The sequence below is a fragment of the Phyllostomus discolor genome, chromosome 2 (genome assembly GCF_004126475.2).
Source record: "Phyllostomus discolor isolate MPI-MPIP mPhyDis1 chromosome 2, mPhyDis1.pri.v3, whole genome shotgun sequence".
NCBI lineage: Eukaryota > Metazoa > Chordata > Mammalia > Chiroptera > Phyllostomidae > Phyllostomus > Phyllostomus discolor.
In genome coordinates, this window is record NC_040904.2 from 110,595,827 (window position 1) to 110,615,724 (window position 19,898).

General features: G+C 45.0%; 1 long non-coding RNA gene across 1 annotated transcript; it reads right to left on the bottom strand.

Moving 5' to 3' along the window:
- Positions 1–752: 752 nt before the first annotated feature.
- LOC118498929 lies at positions 753–16,612 on the bottom strand. Its single transcript, XR_004901417.1, has 3 exons — positions 16,463–16,612; positions 14,052–14,054; positions 753–762 (listed from the first exon to the last, which is right to left on the bottom strand). It is a non-coding gene; the product is annotated as an uncharacterized LOC118498929 (long non-coding RNA).
- Between the last annotated feature and the right edge of the window lie 3,286 nt (positions 16,613–19,898).

Sequence of the window (19,898 nt, forward strand, 5' to 3'; positions counted from 1 at the left end):
CAGAACTATCTCACCTGTCAGTTAGCTTCGGCACTCTCTGGAATATTGTATCACACCCTTTTCTCCCCTCCATTCCCCTTCCAAACAGACTTCCCCGCAGGGACCACAGTCTCGACTTCCCAGCACTGTATCCTCATGCTAGCATCTGTACCCAGGGCATCTCAAGTGGTCCTGCCAACCTGAGATTTCCATACCTTCTAATGTTGTGCTGTCTGTTTTGGTTGCAACCAGTCACATCCAGCTACGGAGCACATGAAAGGTGCCTATTGGGCTACTCAGCCTCAGCTAAACTGGCCGCCTTCCAGTTTCTCAGATATGTCAAGGGCACTCCTGTCTCAGGGCCGTTGCCCATGCAGCCCATTTACTGGGACTGTTGCCAGACAAACAAACAAATAAAAACAAAACAGGGGTGTGGCTGCCAGTAGCCACAAAAGGCCAAATTTGTGAGCTTGTGAGGCAGGTGCTGATGTGAAAGGAAAAAGGGTTTATTTGGATGTCCTGCCATCTTGAAAAATGGGGCACTCACTATTGCTCACACCTCATCTCCTCCACGAAACCCAGACAAAACACTATCATCTTCAGCAAGACAAGAACAAAAGGCAGTGCCCAGAGTCCCTGTTCCATTTTAAATTACTGTTTTTGGAGGCTGAAATGACTGCTAAATGGTCATCCAGGTAGCTCAGCTTGTTCCCAGCTGCTGTGGCTTCAGGGTCCCTCCTGGAGGCTGCATGTAGAGCCAGTGTGTCTCTGGCTATGTGGCTGCTAGGTCTACAAGGTCACATGCTCCTTGACGGGACAGTGTACAAACACACTGGTGAATGCTTCACCAGATCAACAAGAGAGACTCGTTCCAGGAGGCCATGGGCCACGTGACCTTAGCAGTCACGTGGCCCATGGAGAGGACAGGCCAGTGCACCATCCCAGTGCAGGTTCCAAGCAGTGAGTGATGAGCAAGAGGAGTTCAGGTCCCAAGTGGTGAGCAAGGAGTGAGAGAGAGAGTTTTTTTGTTCCCCTGGGACTATGTCCACTTTGGGTGTGGGATGGGCCAGGTGCTTTCTCAGAAAGAACAATTAACTTCCTAAACTTTCACCTGCTATGGGTGGGTTCACCTCTCAACCAATCCCTTCTTTCCCCAGGCTAGACTGACGGGCTTCTTTGGTCCAGCACCTCCCCCTGCCACCGTTCTGACTTCTATGGAGCATGTGCCTGCCTTGCCCTGGTCCTACCCCCAATTTGGTACTTGAAGTGTGTTGGCAAGGGCTTCCCCCCTTATCCTATTATCTTCCTAGCTTTTGGCATGCTGAGGGTCCTATCCACTCATCTTTCTACTTTTCCATGCACTCTGGCCCTACCCTTTCATCCCTCTAGCTCTTAGCTCCTCAGCATCAGAACCTCTCCTGCTGCCATCCACTGGGTAGGGGAGACTCCCCTGACTCCACCACAACCCAATGCTGCCTAGCTTCCCTGCTCTCTAGGCCTGGGGCCACATTGCAGGGGCTGTGGTGGCTGGGCCATCTCTGGGCAAACTCCACAGCAGCTGGACCTGAAAACTGCTCCCACTGGGGGAGGCAGCACCCTGCTGCTCAAGGTGCCTGCCATGATTCCTGCCACCTTTGAGCTGGGCAGTTGCATGGTAAAGCATGGTCACAATCAGCCAAGCCTCTGGGCTCCTTACCCTACCAGCAGAGGGGCATCCCCTCCTCCCTGTAGCCCTTCACAGTCTGCCAATTGTCGGGCACCTCAGCTTGCTGAGAAGAGGTGGGCCAAGGGTGCAGGCTCATCCACCCATGACAGGAGCACTTTCTTCCCTGGTCTTGTACTCCTTCACTCTCTTCCCCCAGTGCTAAGGCATCCTGCCAGGTCCACCTGCTGCCAAGGGCCACCTCCCTTGAGTCACACGGCTTATCTGCACATCATCGGGGGCTGATTTGGCTGTGGGAACCCTTCTGTCTCTTTAAGGGAAAGACCAAGAGGTGACCTCACCCACCAAGTGCTGACGGGACTTCTGGGCTCCAACTCTAGGCCACACTCAAGCTCTCGCAGGGCCAGTCTTTCATCAGTGACTACAATAACAAACATCTTCATTTTGTAGGTTTGTTTGGAAGCATTAAAGTGATAATCCTTGTGAAAGTGCTAGCACACAGTGTTACAGAACCAGCCAATACTGTTCTGGAACAGCATTGCCCGCTGCCAAGAAGCGTGACTTCCAAAGCTTCTTGGTGAAAAAGGAAAAGGGTTATTTATTTAAAGGTTATACAGATTTAGAATAATAGCAGATTTATAATAACAGTCCTGCTTTCTTTAAAAATACCCCAAAACAAATAGTCTTGCCCTCCTCTGCCAAACCAGGCCAGTTTCAGAATACGCCACTCAGAGGTACCATCTTTCAGAAAAGCAGAAGTCTGCAGCTCAGCTTTCCTGGTCACAGTTCAGCTTCGAGCATCTGTCCTGAGTCTGGGTGGCCAGGCAGGCCCCACAGCAGCACCTCCAGCTCTGCTGCCTCCTTCTCCAGGCAGATGTCCCAGGCGGGCTTCCAGGCAGACCGCCCGACCTCGTGGCAGCCCGCTCTAGTTGAAATGCTTGGCGCAGAACTTCCTGCATGATCTGACACCTGGCTCTTTCTATGGTGCGTTAGTGCCCACTGTTTTTGTCTGCTCCCCAGTGTCTTTGGCCCTTTTTTGGCTGCCATCTTTAGTCAGGACAAGAGTTTCCAATGATGCCTGGGCATCCACCCACCACCGCCCCAACCCCCACCGCTGACTGTCACAAGTCACTATGCAATTCTGCAGCTCTGAGATCTTCCCTTCAGGAAGGCACAGGCTGTTAACTTGCCTTTGTTATGTAATGTGCCTAAATGCTGTACCTTCCACTGTTCCCTGCCCCTAATCCTGCCTGTACCTCATTACAATAGTAAATACTCAACATATGCCAGCTAAGACATTATTGATTAGTCAAACTTATAGATAATGGTCTGAGAGCCATGTAACAGCACAGTGCAGCCTACAATCCAGGTTGTCATTCGTGGTACCAATTCACCACTGAAAGAGAGGCTAAGGGATGGAGTTATTTTGGGGGAGAGGGTACATAATCTGTTTTTTAAGAGAGAACGAAGACTCATGTTAAATACAACATGAGTTAGCAATGGCTACCGTGAGTATGCTCAGCATTTTCTTCTTTACTGTGTCTCAGATTTTCTGGGTTTGAATCATCACTGCCTTCTAGTCTTCCTTTCTCTCAACTCAGCATGTCTGACCTATGGTCCCGCCAAGTGGCATGCTGACTTTAAGATGAAATTTGGAATCCAGGCAAGTTAAGACTATGTTGGCAGAATGTGCTTCTCACTCTAAATAGGAACCGGAGCCCTGAGTCAATGAAAAGGCTGAGGGAAGCCACACCTGCGTTCATGAGTCGGGGTGTCTAGGTGTAGCGGTGTGTAACTGCAGACAGCTAAAGGGATGTCCTCTCAGACCCACTATCTGCATTTCAAGGAACAGGAAATGGGAGGAGCACTGAGGGACTCCAAATAGAGAATGTAAGAGTTTTCAAAATGTAAAAACAGTAAGAATATATTGAACACTAAACAGAACATAACTTGATCTTTTCTTTGATGACTCAGAGGGTGATTTATTTATTTATTTGTATTTATTAATTTTAATCCTCGCCTGAGGATATGCTTATTGATTTTAGAGAGAGGGGAAGCAAGGGAGAGAGGGAGAGAAACATTTTTGTGAGAGAGAAACCCACCAACTGGGGACTAAAACCCACATGTGTCCCCTCACCAGGAATCGAACCTATGAGCTTTTTTTTTACAGGATGATACTCCAACCAACTGAGCCACACTGGCCAGGACTCAGGGTGATTTTGAAGCATCATCACTCCGGGTCATTGCACAGCTGAAACTTACTGTGTAATAGACAGAAGTTCACATTAACATGTTAACTGCTAACAGCTTCCAGAGCAACAGGGGTTGATTTGTTAATAATCTCTCCCATTTATTAGGCATCGTTTGTGCCAGGAGCAATGCTAAGTACTTGCCTTTCATTTTCTTATTGAATTCTTTCCGCCACCCTGTGAGTTTTGCATTCTGAGTAAATTGAAGCTTAGAGAGATGAAAGAGCTTGTGCACAGCTATGCAAGGAAAATGACAAGAGCTGAGACTCCCACACCATGTATCTAATTTAAAAGCAATCACTTTTAACCACTGCTCTGTACTGCCCAGAAAAACCGAGACTGTGTTTTGATGAATGAAAGGCTAAAGAAAAGTCAACCCAGGAGACAGAAAACAAGCATCACGAGAACAGCCCCATGAGGCTTCTGTGAAATGCTTTACTTCCTTCACCCACGAGGGTGGGTTTTCCATGCTGGAAACAATATTCATATTGGATAAATGCTGTTCTACATGAAAATGCCATGAGCTGCTTTAAACCAAGGATGCAAAATCCTGCCACGGGAAGTGGACTTGATGTGATCAAACGGGATCTAGAAAGCCGCCCTGTGTGAGTCACAGGTATGGTTTCTCACCTGAACTTCCAATACCCACCCTCTGAGACCAACATCTTATCTATATTCTGTTCACAGAAACATTCCCCCAATGTTTCTATGTTCTACTTTGAATTACTTATACTTTATTAGTCATAGGCACTGTCAGGAAGCAAGTAGAATTCTCAAACTAGATGCTTGAGGAGAGTTTAATAAAGGGGTTATTCACGAAGATTTGGGGAGGGTTGGGGTGGCTACGGGCAAGGCTGTGGGACCTGGGCAGGGGCCTCTATAAGGATCTGCAGAGGAGGCTGGGCAGGGGAGGCCCGGGGGCCATACAGAGTCCAACCTCACTTCCTTCTCAACCCTGAACCTGCCAGTTGTTACTGAACGGACCCGTGGGGGAGGAGGCCAAGATGCTGTTACTGAAACAAACCTCCTCTCTGGGGTCTTTCTGTCATTGTGCATTCTTTGTCCACCACTGTGTTAGGAACTGTGGCTCTCAATGCTAGAGTTTGGTGAAAAGAAAAGGAACTATTCATTCAAAAGTTATACAGATTTAGAGTAATAGTGGAATGTCACCATTAAAAATCCCAAAGTTCCTTTAAAATACCCAGCAACACACAAACAGTCCTCCCTTCCCCACTTTGCCCAGTCAGGCCAGTCAGGCCAGTCAGGGGTACTGTATCTCAGGAAAAGAAATAGAAGTCTGTAGCTCGGTTAGACTCCCGGTTCTTCCCAGTAATCCATGCTTGACTTGCAGGCCTCCCGAGGTTCCCAGCACCATCACCTGTGTCGTCTCCAGGGTCTCCAGTTCTTAATCCAAAACCACGGGGCACCTTCTCTTGGCCCACCAGGCAACAGTCCTTTCATCCCTTTCCTTCCCACCTGGTCTCACATTGTCCTCCCCCACAGTCCTGCATTGTCTCTCCTGCATTCTTTCAAACCACTAAGAGAGAGAGAGCTCTACAGGCTGCTACATCTTGCTGTCCTGCTTCCTAAGCCACCTAGTCAAGGGAGCCCAACACCAGGTGGTTAAGATCCCAGATGGCTGCCACACCCAGGTTTAAACCAGCATGGATTTTCCTCCTAAACTCATTTCTGACTCCTCCCACAATCGACCACATCTGCCAGCACTCCCACCTTTTCTGCATTTCTGGGTTGTCATAGTAAGTCCAGGCAGGCGTGGCCCTGTGGCGTGGGCAAACCATCTCCAAGCTCTCGTGCAGGTGCTATAACCAGGGGGAGCTGCCCCCCAGTTACATCATGGGTCAAAGTCACACCCATTTCCCTAGCTAGACTTGTTGATATGCAAAATAACTGTTTTTGCATATCATGTATGAAGCTATCCCTCTGCCATTGATATGCACAATAACTCTCAATGGCCCTGCTCTGTGGATCCCATCCCCCAGCCAGACTTGTGGGGGTGGGGACACCCTATATTCTGGGACACCCCACATCCTGGACCCCATTACAGGTCCCCCCTTTGGGCAGCCCTGACTGCACCCCGTTACAGTTCCTCTCAGCAGAAGTCACTGACAAGAGAGCCTGTTACCACTCCCAGGACACAGAACAAGGTGGAGAAGGATAAAAAGGATTATTTGCGTGAAGTTAATAGAGCACACCTAGGACAGTCTTATACTCCACCTCCCACAAAAAATTAAATTGAAACAAGAGCAAAAAGGAAAAAAGTCAACTAATAAAGTGATATTTATTAAAAATCAGGACAAAAAATATCCATTGAGAAGTCACAAAGAGGTTCTTGAGCAGAAAATAGCCCAGAGACTATTTGATGGTGCCTGGTACATGTTTTACACACATCTGAACTTATTGTAATTATTTAAATATTTGAAGATTTGACACAGAAATCTGTACTTCCTATTTTTCTTGAACAATCCAAAGATCTTACACAATGGCACCACAGCTGGAGCTGAGGGGCTGCTGCCCCCTGGAGGAAAGATGGAGACATGCAGCCTCCAGTTTCTAGAGGTCCCCAACCTCCCCAGTTACTGATGTCAACTAACCTAATGGTCCCAGTGGGCAACTCTGATTTATACCAACTAAGAGAGGCTTATGCAACTTTGCAGAAAGACGAATTCTAAGACTTCTGACACATCAATGAGGGAAACTGTAGATGGGGAGGTCTTTGCATTATAAAAGTAACTACGAATTCATCAGGAGAAGAAGGCTTTTGTAGTTCTGGTTGTGAGAAGATACCCACAGAGGAAAGGCACAACAACCCCTTCTTCTCCCACAGTTTTTTATGCTCATAAGAAGCTCAGCCCAAAAAGGGGAGGAAGACTGGAGCAATAGCAATGGCTGTAGTGACTCTGATTGCAGACTTTACTGCCATCAGGGCCTTGGTTCTGCTCAGAATCCCTCAGTGACTCCCTATTGCCCCCCGCAAAAAGGGTTGCCAAACAGAGGACCTTTTGCTTTCCAGAGGGTATTTGGAAATGTCTAGAGACATTCGTAGTTTCATGACTGGAGAGATTCTACCGGCTACTTGTGGCCGTGAGCCAGAGATATTGTTGACCATCCCACAATATACAGGGCAGCCTCCTGCCCCACCCCATGATGAAGAATTCTCCCGTCTCACATGTCAGGAGTGCCAAAGCTGAGAAACACTGCTCTAGAATAAAGTTCATTTTTGTGGGTTTATTTGGGAGTGAACAAGATCTCCATTGCCTTCTCTTGCTTACATCACCCAGCTCCTCCCTCACCAGCCACCCACCCCCACTCTCACTCCACACTCTGTTGCCCACTCCCTTGACTGTCTTTCCTATGTTTGGGCCTTTGCACATGCTGTGCCTGGAACATAACAGTGCCTTCACCTGCCTAGGGACAGCCTACCTTAGGTGTATCAGGTATTACCTTAGATATCACTTCACTTCCTTCCAGGAGCTCTGTCTCCCCAGGCTGCTATGGCATCCCCAGGCTGGTAATGACCACACTCTATTATGATCTCTCTACAAAATCAAACAGGGCAGGGACCAGGGCTGTCTTGCCTCTTGTGCCCACAGTACCTATACATGAAAGCCACTCAACACTATTGGATGAATACATGGCCACACCGTAATCTCTAACAGTCTGAAAGAAATCAAAGTCCTGTCGCAGCTTTAGTTTCATCTCCAAGATAACCAGTATGAATCAAGTGGCTCCTCGCAGAAAGCAAATGACTTTGAAAGCTTCACTAGTTCACTTCCCAGCAGGAACTGACTGGCAAGCCCTAGCAATCCCACCTCTACTGAGAAAACATTTGGTTTATTGGTTGTTCTTGCTTGGCTTTGGAAAACCAGGAACACATTCTGTGTAATTACTATTCAGCGTTAGTCAGCATGGATGCAGAGAAGTCCTCACTCTACATATTTATTAAGAAATCCATCCGCCCTCATTTTTCTAGACAGAGCAATTTCAGACACTTCCTGTCTCCACGAAGTCATTGCTAATATTGAATTCCAATAGTATGTGAGACTGTGGCTGACAGCCAATAAAAGATGCTTTAAACCCCAACCTTCCCTTGACAGCCCAGTAATTTGTGAGTAACTTTAACAGGCAGTGAATTCATTGAACTTTGAAGTCTAAGCCTTTCTCTCCTGGTGGCAAGGGCTGAGTGAGGAATGAATGTCCCAAAGGAGCTACTCTTGGAATCAAAATTGCACATGTTATTTGCCCTGTGCTCAGATGGAATATTATTTTTCCAGAAGACTTGAATATGTACCCTAAAGTGAGAGGCGGAAATGCTAGAACACATTTGCTCTCTTCAACTAGAAGGCAGATGCCATTTCTAGACCTGACCTCAGCAACTCAGGGGAGGGGGGCTGTGGGACTGAGGTGGGTGGAGGGAGTGGGGGGGTTGTGGTGGGGGGAGGGTTGCGTAGCAGCTAACTCAGGCGCTCACTTGGGGCTGACTGCAGGTCCTCAGGAGGTGACAGAACCCATATGCTTGCCCAACTTGGTCTCGCTGTAATGCGTGCAGCAGGTACCTTGTATTTCCTCTCTGTGGGGATTTCATGTAACGTCTGTGGAATGCAGGCAGAATCTCAAAAGCATGGAGCATTCAGGGAAAACAGGCCTCAAGCTGCAAATAGCAGCCCAATAAAAAGCTGTGTTTTTGTTGGTGGGTGTTCTCTGGGGAAGGACCTCCCGCCCCTGCCCCCGGTGGGGGGAACCACGTGACACCAGAATCCTTCAGCACCCAGACAAGAGGATGGGACAGTCCACAAAGAGGTGCAGAAATGACCGCTCTGTTATTACAATGAGATTAAATGTGACTCATTGTCAGGAGCAAGCAGCAGCAGCTGAGATGTTTATCTTTCTTTTGGTGGAAAATTGTATGAGCTGCTGGGTTGAACAATTAAATCCATGTGCAATTAACAACACAGTCACAGGCTGTCACAGCTCAAAGGAACTTTGAGGCCACGTGATCCACTTTATGAAACACGTGTCGAGGACTAGGCACTGAAGCACCCCAGAGGGCCTGTGTGATGGCCCCAAGGTCACTAGGGCTGTTAGTAGCAGAGAGGGGGCTAGTTTCCTACTCCAACCTGTAACCCTCCTTACCACAACACCTCCCAACACTGCCCTGGGGACACAGCTCTGCACAGTTGGGGCTCTGGCAATAGCACTGGGTTTAAGTGCCTGTCTTCATCAGCTTGGGCTGCTATAACAAAAATATAGCTTGAATGACTTAAACAACAAACATTTATTTCTCATAGTTCTGGAGGCTGGGAAGTTCAAGATCAAGGTCCCAACATTTTGGGGTGAGGGCCGCCTGCCTGGTTTATACGTGACTTCTTCTCCCTGTGTCCTCACACAATGGAAATAGCAAGGGAGCTCCTGGGCTTCTTTTATAAGAGCACCGATTCCCTTCATGAGAGCTCCACCTGCTAATGCCATCACCTCAGGGATTAGGATTCAGCTTGTGAGTTTTGGGAGGATACAACTGTCTACAACACGAGTCCAGGAAGTACCTAGGCCCACACAGGCGCTCTGCAGGGAGCAATTAGGCCTCTTCCTGCACTGACTCCCAGGCCTCTTTCCTACCTTGTGGCTGCATTTCTTTTCTCCTGAATCAAAGACAGAAAAGCAAAGTAAGGTCTCCAAGATCCCAAACCACACTGCAATGGGCCTGTAAGTCACCAGGAAGTTTGAAGTCTTGTGGTTCCCCCTCCAGGCCACACCCCCCCCACATCCCACCCCTCACCCCCTTTCACATAGTGGGACCCATGCTGACCGGGAAGTTCAGCCATTTCCTCTCGCCAAAAATAAATACCTTCAAAGGGAACAGTGTCAAGGGGCCTAAGAGGGTTTTTTGGTGAAGTATCAGGCACCCCAAGACAAAAGGCAGACTAGGCAGGAAGAACAGAACTGAGAGGTGGACATTCTCAGAGGAACAAATGTGTGACAGCTCATCCCCAGCATCAATCTTTGTGTTTATTTCCATGGCTGGTTAGCAAAGGGACTCTCAAGAAATTACACACCATCCCATGGTGCATCTGGGGGATGAGCTCTTCCTGCGCCCAGCTTCTCCACCTGGTGATTCAGTGGAGCTTCCTCTCCTGGGCCTCGCCGCAGAGCTGGGAGGGATGTGCCCACAGGTGACGCACGGTCGGATCCCCAGGGCTTCGTGTGTCCGGTGCCCATAGCACTTCTGTCCACCACCAATTACGCTGACAGTCATTAAAATGGGTCTTGATAATAAAGTGGGGGAGGGCTAAGTAGAATCTATCAATTCTACTTCCTCTGCAACTGACACGAAATACAGATGATAGATTCCAGAGCATTAAGGAGAAAATGGTTCATTCCCTTATTCCATTTACTGGTCGGGACAGGAATGGAAACATTAATGTGTTCCAATGAGGAGCCAACAAGCTTGGCTTTCATATTTACTGAACTTTGCCTCATCATGAGCTTCCCAAAGAGAATTTGCTTTTTAAAACAACATTTACACTTGATTTTAGCTAAAAAGTCCAGAAGCAGTTTTAAAAAATTTTAAATAAAAATTATTTTAGATCTTTCTGGATTTGATTTTCTTGCAAATAGCTAAGCCTGCTACCGGGTCCCTGGTAAAATGACCAATCTCTTCCTTACTCCACTGTGTAAGTAAGTTTGCCTCTGAGAATTTACCAAAATGAATAATCCTAAATTCAGGGAAAATCCACATTCATGACTATGCTTATTTTGGCACTACTTAGTAACATAAAAGAACAATAAACACTTTAAATATTTAGTGATAGGGTAGTGGTTAAGTAAACTGTGGGGATGCCCTGTAAGGAATATTATTCAGCCATTACAAGTGATGAAAAAATTGTTAAGTTCACTGAAAAAAATCAGGATATAAAATTAAATGATTATCATGCACCTCTGTAGAGTCATGTAGAAAAACCTGCCATAAAATTTGCTGACATATTAACAGTGATTGCAGAAGGGTGATTATTTCTATTATTTTAAACATTTTTAGTTTCATGATTATATTTATATCATGGAAAAATGTAAATATAACTTTCCAAGGTAAAGATAGTCCACTGACCCAGTAAGACATCCTGTCCTCCTGGACCTCGCAGACAGTTGCGTGATTTGAAAGAAATCCATGTGCAGAGGATTTGGTAGTTTAGTGACTCGGCCTGTGTCATCCCTGAGTCAACTGAATGTAGCAGTTGCCATGACACCTACTGTTTGCTAGCTGGTGGTAGTAACAGTGTGGTTCCTAGAACGCCTGCTGTTCTCGGTGCTGGCCAGGAAGCACACAGAGTTCCCCATGCAGAAATGCATGTTAAGAGAACCAGAAAGTACTAGGGGTGGGAGGTCGGGACAACAAAGACTGAGAATTGCTGGTGCGGCTGCTGAAGTCTCAAGATGGGCACATGGATTGGGAGAAAGAGATGTAGCAAGGGCCTGCTGGTGGCCTCAAATATTTGGGAAACTAAGATCATGTTTTGTCTTAACAGCTAATCCCTCCTCAGGAAGTTGATGCCTTTATCCAGGAGTGACCAAAGAAAAAGTCACTCTTCTTTCTTCATTGCCTGGCCCTGGATTCTCTGTGAGATTATCACTGTTTCATATCCAGTGCCAGTTGGTGATGGAATCTTCTCCTCTTATGTCAGGGTTGATTTGCAATGATGGAATTCTTCCATTGTAGTTGCTTATATTCAGATATTAACTATGAATTCCTCATTATCAATCCTATGGATATAGTTCGAAATCTTCCTACTTTGCTGCTGGGTAGATCCATGCTATACTCGAATTTGTCCTTTGTTCATGCCACAAATATTTTCATGAGCAGTCACCATATGGCTGCCCTGAGCTAAGCACTGGGCACTACAGTATCTCAAACAGACAAAGTCTTTGTCCTCAGCAAGCTTAAATTCTAGTGAGACAGGAAGAGTTAGTGATCACTGGGTATTCATGTGTATTGACTTATTTAATACTTATTCCAACCCTATTGAATAAGCACTGTTCTCATCTCCATTTTACAGATGAGGAAATGGAGACATGAAGATGTTAAGCAACTCATTCAAAGAGACAGAGCTAAGGGTCCTCACTCTTCTCCATGGGCTGGGTTTGCTTCTCTGTGGCACACGCATCCTTCTGTGACTCAGCTGCAACTGCCTGCTATCTAGAAATTACTTCTCTCAATCGCAGTGAGGTGAGAGGTGTCAGGAGGATTGGGGTGTGAAAAGAATGACTTCCTCATAGAGACAGAACAGCCTGACAGCTGTAGAGCGGAGGGGTCTGGGAGGCTGGGTAGAAAAGGTAAGAGGGTAAAGGGGGTACATATGGTGAAGGAAGGAGACTTGACTTGAGGTGGTAAACATTCAATACAATGTACAAATGATGTACTATAGAACTGTACACCTGAAACCTATATAATTTTGTTAACCAATGTCACCACAATAAGTTCAATAAAAAAGAAATTAAAAAAAAAAGAATGACTTCCAAGCTGAGTGCTACTTGAAAAATCTAGATGACTTGCTATATTGCATCATCATACAAACTCAGTATAACAGCCTCGGACTCCTTGGGCCATCTCATGATAGTACCAGTTACGTTTTTTAGAGTACACCAAAATAAAAGATTTCTTTTCAAGTAAACTATTTTCTTACGTATACCACACTTTGGGAAATACTGTCCTAACCAATTGGGGTAATGGCTAAATACAGGTGGAGAATCACCACCATGGTAAAAGTGCCTCCTGTTGTCGCCGAGGGCTCAGGACAGCTGTGCTCTGGGACCGAGAGGGTTCCGACAGGCTGGCTCTTTAGTGACAGTGTAACTTTCATGATGACCTTTAAACTTACTAGTTCAACTGCTAAGTTTCTAAGGTCAATCTAATAAGAAATGCTAGATGTCTTGTTAATACAATATTATGTTTCCCGCAAGCATTTTTATAGTTTTGCGATACACAGTCTAAGATTTTGGAAAGGGTTCTTAATGAGGAAAACAAATTTTTCCCTAGCTTCTGATGTCAACTTAGATGAGAAGGTATCCTATTTAGGGTATTTCTATAGAGCTGTTTTTTCCTTAAAGATTACATATATTGTTTTTAAAATTAAGTTTACTTGTTATTTCATGAACCTAATATTTCTTGAATGCCTGTTGTATGTCAGGTGTTGTTCTGGGCACAAGGAATTGGAGATATATAAGGCAGTCAAAACCCCTCATGGAGTTTTTTTTTTTTTTTGAGGTAGGGAAGATGACCAAGAAAAGAATACGGCCCTTGTCAGGTGTCTTAGTTGGTTGGAGCATTGTTCCGTACACCAAAGTATTGCAGGTTCCACCCCCGGTCAGGATGCGTACAGGAGGCAACCAACTAATTTTTCTCACGTTGATGTTTCTCTCGCTCTAAAACAATCAAAAAAGCATACCCTCGGGTAAGGGTGAAAAAAAAAGGATACAAATAAGTGTATGCTATAATGTGAGGTGATAATAACCACTATGAAAAAAAATAAGACTTTTCAAAGGAAACACCTTCTTCCAGTGTTCGGATTGTGATATTTGTCAGTGGTGATCTATTGACAAAATGGGGAACCACAAGGGGGGAGGAGGAGGTGGATGAGGAGCAAGATGCTTCCCTTATGGGCCAGGAAGGTTCAGGATTGGAGGAGTCTCTCCAGGTCCCTGGAAGGAGAGGTGTGTTGAGGCGGGGACTCAGAGCAGGGCTTGGTAAGAAGGTCAGATCAAGAGAGTTAGGCCTTAGCTGCCCTCCTCCCTCACCTTCTGGAGAGCCTGAGGTCACCTAAGGTGGAGTGAGGTGACTGCAAGCTGGGGGACCATGTGTCAGCTGACTGAGTGATGAGACCTCTCCTCAGACTCCTCCACCTGGGCTCTCAGGACTCTGGAAAACCAGGCTCCTAGTCCCAGAGCATATCAAAGGATTTCTGTCCAGGAGAACAGACCTCTAGAGATGGACAGAAAGTCCCAGCTCAGGTGAAATGGCTGCCCTGCAGGAGAGCTATAGCTCCTTCTGTCCTCCTAGGCCTGGACACCCTCCTCATTCCTGGTTTGGACAAGGAAAGCAGACTTCGTGTCAGGATCCTTCCGCCCTCTTCCCGCCAGCATTTAGGTGTGACTTCCTGTGTCTGTCACATTTTCCACTCTTCCATCTGCTTTGAGCCTTCAACATAGCGTTTCCAGTGTCCCTCCTCTTTATGCTCCTTGTCTTTGGGATTAATTCGTATTTTTTGAATTGGTAAGCTATTTTTAGAGCAGTTTTAAATTCACAGCAAGACTGAACAGAAGGAGCAGGAATTTTCCATATGCCCCCTGCCCCCACACTTGCACAGCCTCCTCCATCGCCAACACCCCCACCTCAGTAGCACGTTTGTTGCCATCGGTGAGCCTGCATCCCCCCATCATCATCACCCAGAGCCCATAGTGCACATCAGGGCACGTTCTTGGTGGCGTACATTCTATGGGAAGGGGCAAACATCTGTCACTATGGTATCCTACAGGGTATTTTCACTGCCCTAAAAGTCCCTTGTTCTTGCCATTCACCTCTCCCTCCCCCACTCCCCGGCAACCATTGATCCTTTTACTTGTCTGCAGCTTTGCAGAATGTCATATCATTGAAATCATAATTAATATTTTAAATGTAATGTTTTATTTCTTTGCTGTCATCTTAACAGAGTTTGGGAGAATAATGTGATTATGTTGATGCTTAATATGCCATATTTAAATGAAAGATGATAAAGCACATTTTTCTACTAACTTAAGACTGTTCCTGAAGCTTCTGGTAATGGCAGCTCTCTGTGGAGGTAGACCCCAGCTAAAACAGCAAGACTGAAGGCCTGCCGGCAAATTTCAAGTTCTTCTTTGGTTCTTTCACTGGAGGTGTTAACACTTCAGAATGTGGGATCCTTTATAAAGTTTGTGTTAAAGGGAAGGCAATGTATAAGGAAAGAATCAGACTGACAATACTGTTCTCACAAATTACATTCCTCTTTGGTGTGAAATTATAGTCTGTCTTCAGTTTCCTTTTTACAGCTGTTAGTTGTTTACTATTTAACCATGCAACCTTAAATTACAGAGAAAATGGGGGGAAATCCCTGTTCAGGGAATAGGGATTCATCTTTGCAGTTAGCTTTTTAAAAATGTATTTTATTGATTATGCTATTACAGTCATCCCAATTTCCCCCGTTTGCCCAACTCCACCTAGTACCCCCATTCCCTCCACCAATTCCCCTCTTCCTTAGTTCATGTCCATGGGTCATGTGTATAAGTCCTTTGGCTTCTCCATTTTCTATACTGTTCTTAACATCTCCCTGTCTATTCTGTACTTACCAGTTTGTACTTCTTAATCCCTGCACCTTTTCCCCTATTCCCCCCCTTACCCCTCCCAACTGATAACCCTCCAAATGATCTCCATATCCATGATTCTGTTTTTGTTCCCCTTATTTGCTTTGTTAGTTTTTTAGATTCAGTTATTGATAGTTGTGAATTTATTGTTATTCTAATGTTCATAGTTTTTACCTTTTTTAAAAAAATAAGTCCCTTTAACACTTCATATAATAGTGGCTTGGTGATGATGAACTCCTTTAGCTTTACTTGTCTGGGAAGTGCTTACCTGATCTTCCATTCTAAATGATAGCTTTGCTAGAGTAATCTATGTTGTAGATCCGTATTTTTCATCACTTTGAATATTTCTTGCCAGTCCTTTCTAGCTTGCAAAGTTTCTTTTGAGAAATTGGCTGACAGTTATATGGGAACTTCTTTGTAGGTAACTAACTGCTTTTCACTTGCTACTTTTAAGATTCTCACTTTATCTTTAACCTTTGGCACTTTAATTAGGATGTGTCTTGGGGTGGTCCTCTTTGGGTTCATTTCTTGGGGACTCTTTGTGCTTCCTGGACTTACATGTCTATTTCCTTTACCAAATTAGAGAAGTTTTCTTTTGTTATTTTTTCAAATAAGTTTTACAATTTCTTGCTCTTTCTTTTCTCCTTCCAGCACCCCTATGACTCTAATATTGGTACATTTGAAGGTATTCCAGAGGCTGCTTATACTATCCTTTTTTTTAATCCTTTTTTTCTTGATATTCTGATTGAATTTTTTTCTTCCTTATGTTCCAAATCATTGATTTTATTCTCAGCTTCATCCCCTCCACTGTTGGATCCCTGTATATATTTCTTTATTTTACTTAGTGTAAACTTCATTTCTTCCTGGGTCTTTTTTATGCTGTTGAAGTACCCAATGAGTTACTTGAGCACCCTAATAACCAGTATTTTGGACTCTGCATCTGATAGGTTTCTTATCTCCATTTCCTTTAGTTCTTTTTCTGGAGTTTTGCTCTGTTCTTTCATCTGGTCCATATTTCTTTGTCTCATTTTTGCAGGCTCCATATTTGTTTCTGAGTATTAGATAGAGTCAACTGCTTTGACTCCCTGTCTTAATAGTGTAGGCTACTGTAGAAAAGCACACTAGTAAACTGGGTGGGGAGGAGCCTTAGGTAGTCACCAGGGTGGGGCAACCTGTGTCACCACACTGTGGCTCTGTGTGGGGTTGGGCTCAGAGAGGGGACAGTGCTGCTGCCTGGCCTCTGAGGTTTTGTCCAGGAGAAAGCTGTCTCCTGGCACTTACCCTGATGCCAGTCACTTTAATTTTCCCCCCTATTGCACTGGTGTCCTCATAGCTGTTGCCCTGGTGCTGAAGCCCAGAGGGAGTGCATCTGCCTAAGTCCTAAGTCTGTTGTGAGCCCTTTAAGAGGAGACTCCTGAGAATCCTGCAGTTGCTTAAGCTGCCTCAACCCCCATTGGTTTTTACAGCCAGAAGTTTTGGGGACTATCTTCCTGGTGTTGGAACCCTGAGCTGGGTAGTCTGGTATGGGCCTGGGATCCCTTGCTCCTGAGGTATCCCTCCTGATTTTTATCCACCACATATATGTGTGGGACTACCTGTTCCACAACTCTATACCTCTCTGCATCTCCACGCCTCTCCACGTGTCTCTGCACATCTGTTCCTCCTACTCACCTGGATGAATGTGGATTCTTTAACTCCTTTGTTGTCAGACTTTCATACAGGTTCATTTTCTGACAATTCTAGGTGATATTTGTTTTGTGGTCTAGTTGTAATTTTTGCTGTGGTTGTGTGAGGAGGCAAATCATATTTAGCTATGCCTACATCTTGACTGGAAGTCACGGATATCTTGTAGTGAGCAGAGCATAATCTTTCAATTAGTTCCTATACAAATTGATTCTAACACCCAACTCCTGGTTGCTTGTACAGTTTTGAAAGTAGCGTATTCACAAATAAGAAAAATCTGGGAAAATTCCAAAGCTGAGATAAAATGACAGTGTTCTGGAAACTAAAATCAAAGTCATAACCTTTTAAAAAATCAACTTAGTTGTTAATTTGCCTTCAGATATTTCTCAGGACCTGGCAAAGGCAAATAGCATTAAGGTCAGCCAGATTGCAGTGGGGCAGAAAATTTTATTTAGAATATATTATCACAACCAACTACACTCTTTAGAAATCAGATGTATATAAGGCCAAGCAATTAGGGAGATAAGAAGGACACATAGACCCCTTGTGCTGCATGCCTCAGACCCTGACTGCTGGTGGTGCCCAGGGAGCAACTATTCTGTGCTGGGAGCAGAAGTGGTAGCATGGGAGTGCCAGTGCCACTGCTGTTACCAACAGCTGGTGGCTTGGGGGAAAAGCATCAAAATCTCAGAGGCTTCAGTTTCTTCATCTGTAAAAAGAGGGGGTTAAAAGAGGTTATCTTCAAGATTCTTTCTAGTTCAAAAAAAGTTCTGATACTAGGCCATTTTCTGATGTATGGGATGACATTGGATGCTTATAGGAAGTCTTCAGGGAAGAAAATAAAATTTGAGCAGCGCCACAGAAATTTAGTCCATGAGTTCCAGGGGTATTCCAGGCTAGAAACTGGTATAACAGATGCCTTAGAGATAACTGAGAACAGAACACCCTTAGAAGGATGGATTAAAGTTCTTGCCCTGCCATTTCCTTAGCTGCACCAATACCTAATATGAAACACCTAGTATAGTGTTGGGGACTTTGTAAATAGAAGCTATGAGTGAGATTAAAAGTTGGCTGTTCATTAAAGCAGGTAGGGTTCACATACAGAAAAAGAATACATAAGAGGGAAATTTGCTGAAGAAGCTTTTACTAAAAAGGAGCAATGGTGAACTCCCTAGGGATCTGCAAAGATACTCTAGGACTCACTACTTGAGAAGTGGGACCAAATGGACAGAAGTGGGACAGGCCTCCGAGCTGGTTTATACTTGGATGATGTGGCTCTGAGAACTAACCCTAGAAAGTCCCTTCAGATTGATAGTAATAAAAATCATGCAAACATCCACGCCAAGGAAGCCAGGATCAATTTGGGAAGTCCTGGGAATGGAGCCTTGGGAGCCAGCCCCAATGAAAGTGAAAGGTGGGGTGGGGGCAGCTGCAGAGGAAACATAAATCAATAAGGTGGTCTCAAACAGGCTGGGACAGCAATTTTCAACCAGTGCACTGTGGCACACTGGGGTACCACAAAAAAATTTAAAACATGCAATATCTGACTATCTAGTCAGGGGCACTGACCTCCTTTCCTTGGGATTATTGCATTAAAAAATGACAATAGCAGATACAACAATAGCTCAGTGTGAATAAATCAAAATTATACCTATTTTTGTCATATTGGCAAAATATATTTGTTGGTGTGCCACAGAATTTTAATCATTACTTTATGTGTGTCACGAAATGAAAAAGGTTGAAAATCTCCGGGCTCAGTTTTAGACACTTAGTAAGTATTTATTTGTTGGCAGTCTAACTGGATAGTTGAGGGTAGCCTTGAAGTTCAGGGTAGAGAAGGAGGAAAGGGCTGGGGAGCATCACAAATGGCAGAAGCCATGTGTGAAAAAGGTCCGTTGTATCTTTCTGCTCTGGTTAGTTTTGGGTTCCTTATCTCTTTGGCTGCCTGAGGACTGTCTCAGGTGTCACCAAACCTGGCTAAAGCCCAGAGATTCCCTGATCAGGATCTTGCAGAGGAAGCCTTTAACATTTAGTAACAACAGTCATGGTGCTTATTCCAATCTCCCCTTCTCTTGTTATTTTCATTCCTGTCTCTCTAGTCAGGCTCTCAATCTCTGACTTGTGGTCCAGCAGCCTCCTGATAGGTCTCTGCATCCACATCACTCCAATATAAGCCATTAGATCATTCGGAATTCCTGCCCAGAAGTTTTCAAGGCTCTGCTTTGTGTATAATTCAAAATCCCAGTTGCCTTGTTTGATGCTCCATATTCGTCTGAACACGGCTGTCCAAATTTGTCTTCTGCTTTCCTCCAGGAACCCTGCACCCCAAAGTTCTGTTTTTATACTCCCTCTGCCCCTGACTCACCCTCACTGGTGTGCTTGTGCATTTCCCCTGCCTACAAAGTCCTTGGTCCACCATCAACCATCCACCACCCACCAACTGCCCTTTTAAAGTTCCCTACCAGCCTTCAGGTGCTGATCAGTGTGTCCTTGCTTATCCCCATTCACATCCTCCCTTCCTTTCTGGACTTCATTCATCCAGTCACCTTTCCTTCGGTGATTACACAACCAATCCCAACTACATAATAAGCACTGTGAGGGTAAGGAGTACATTTTATACTCCCTTCCCCGCAGTGCCGAGCACTGTGTAGTTAATAGGAAGCTTTATTGGCATTGAGAAATGAGATTTCCAAGGCATTCGTAAATTTACAAAGCCATTCCAAATAATTAAAGCGAAAGGAAGCCACCTTTCCAAGGGCTATATAAAAGTAGACTTTAAAATTCAGAATTCTCATCTGAGTATTAAATTCAATTAAATTGTGGGGTTTGAAAAAATGTGCTGTTGGCTTTTCATTTCTTCTGGTAGTTGTTTCCAGGCAACCTTGAATTTGTCAAATAAAAAGTTTAAACAGAAGACTGGATACATGACCTTACTTAAA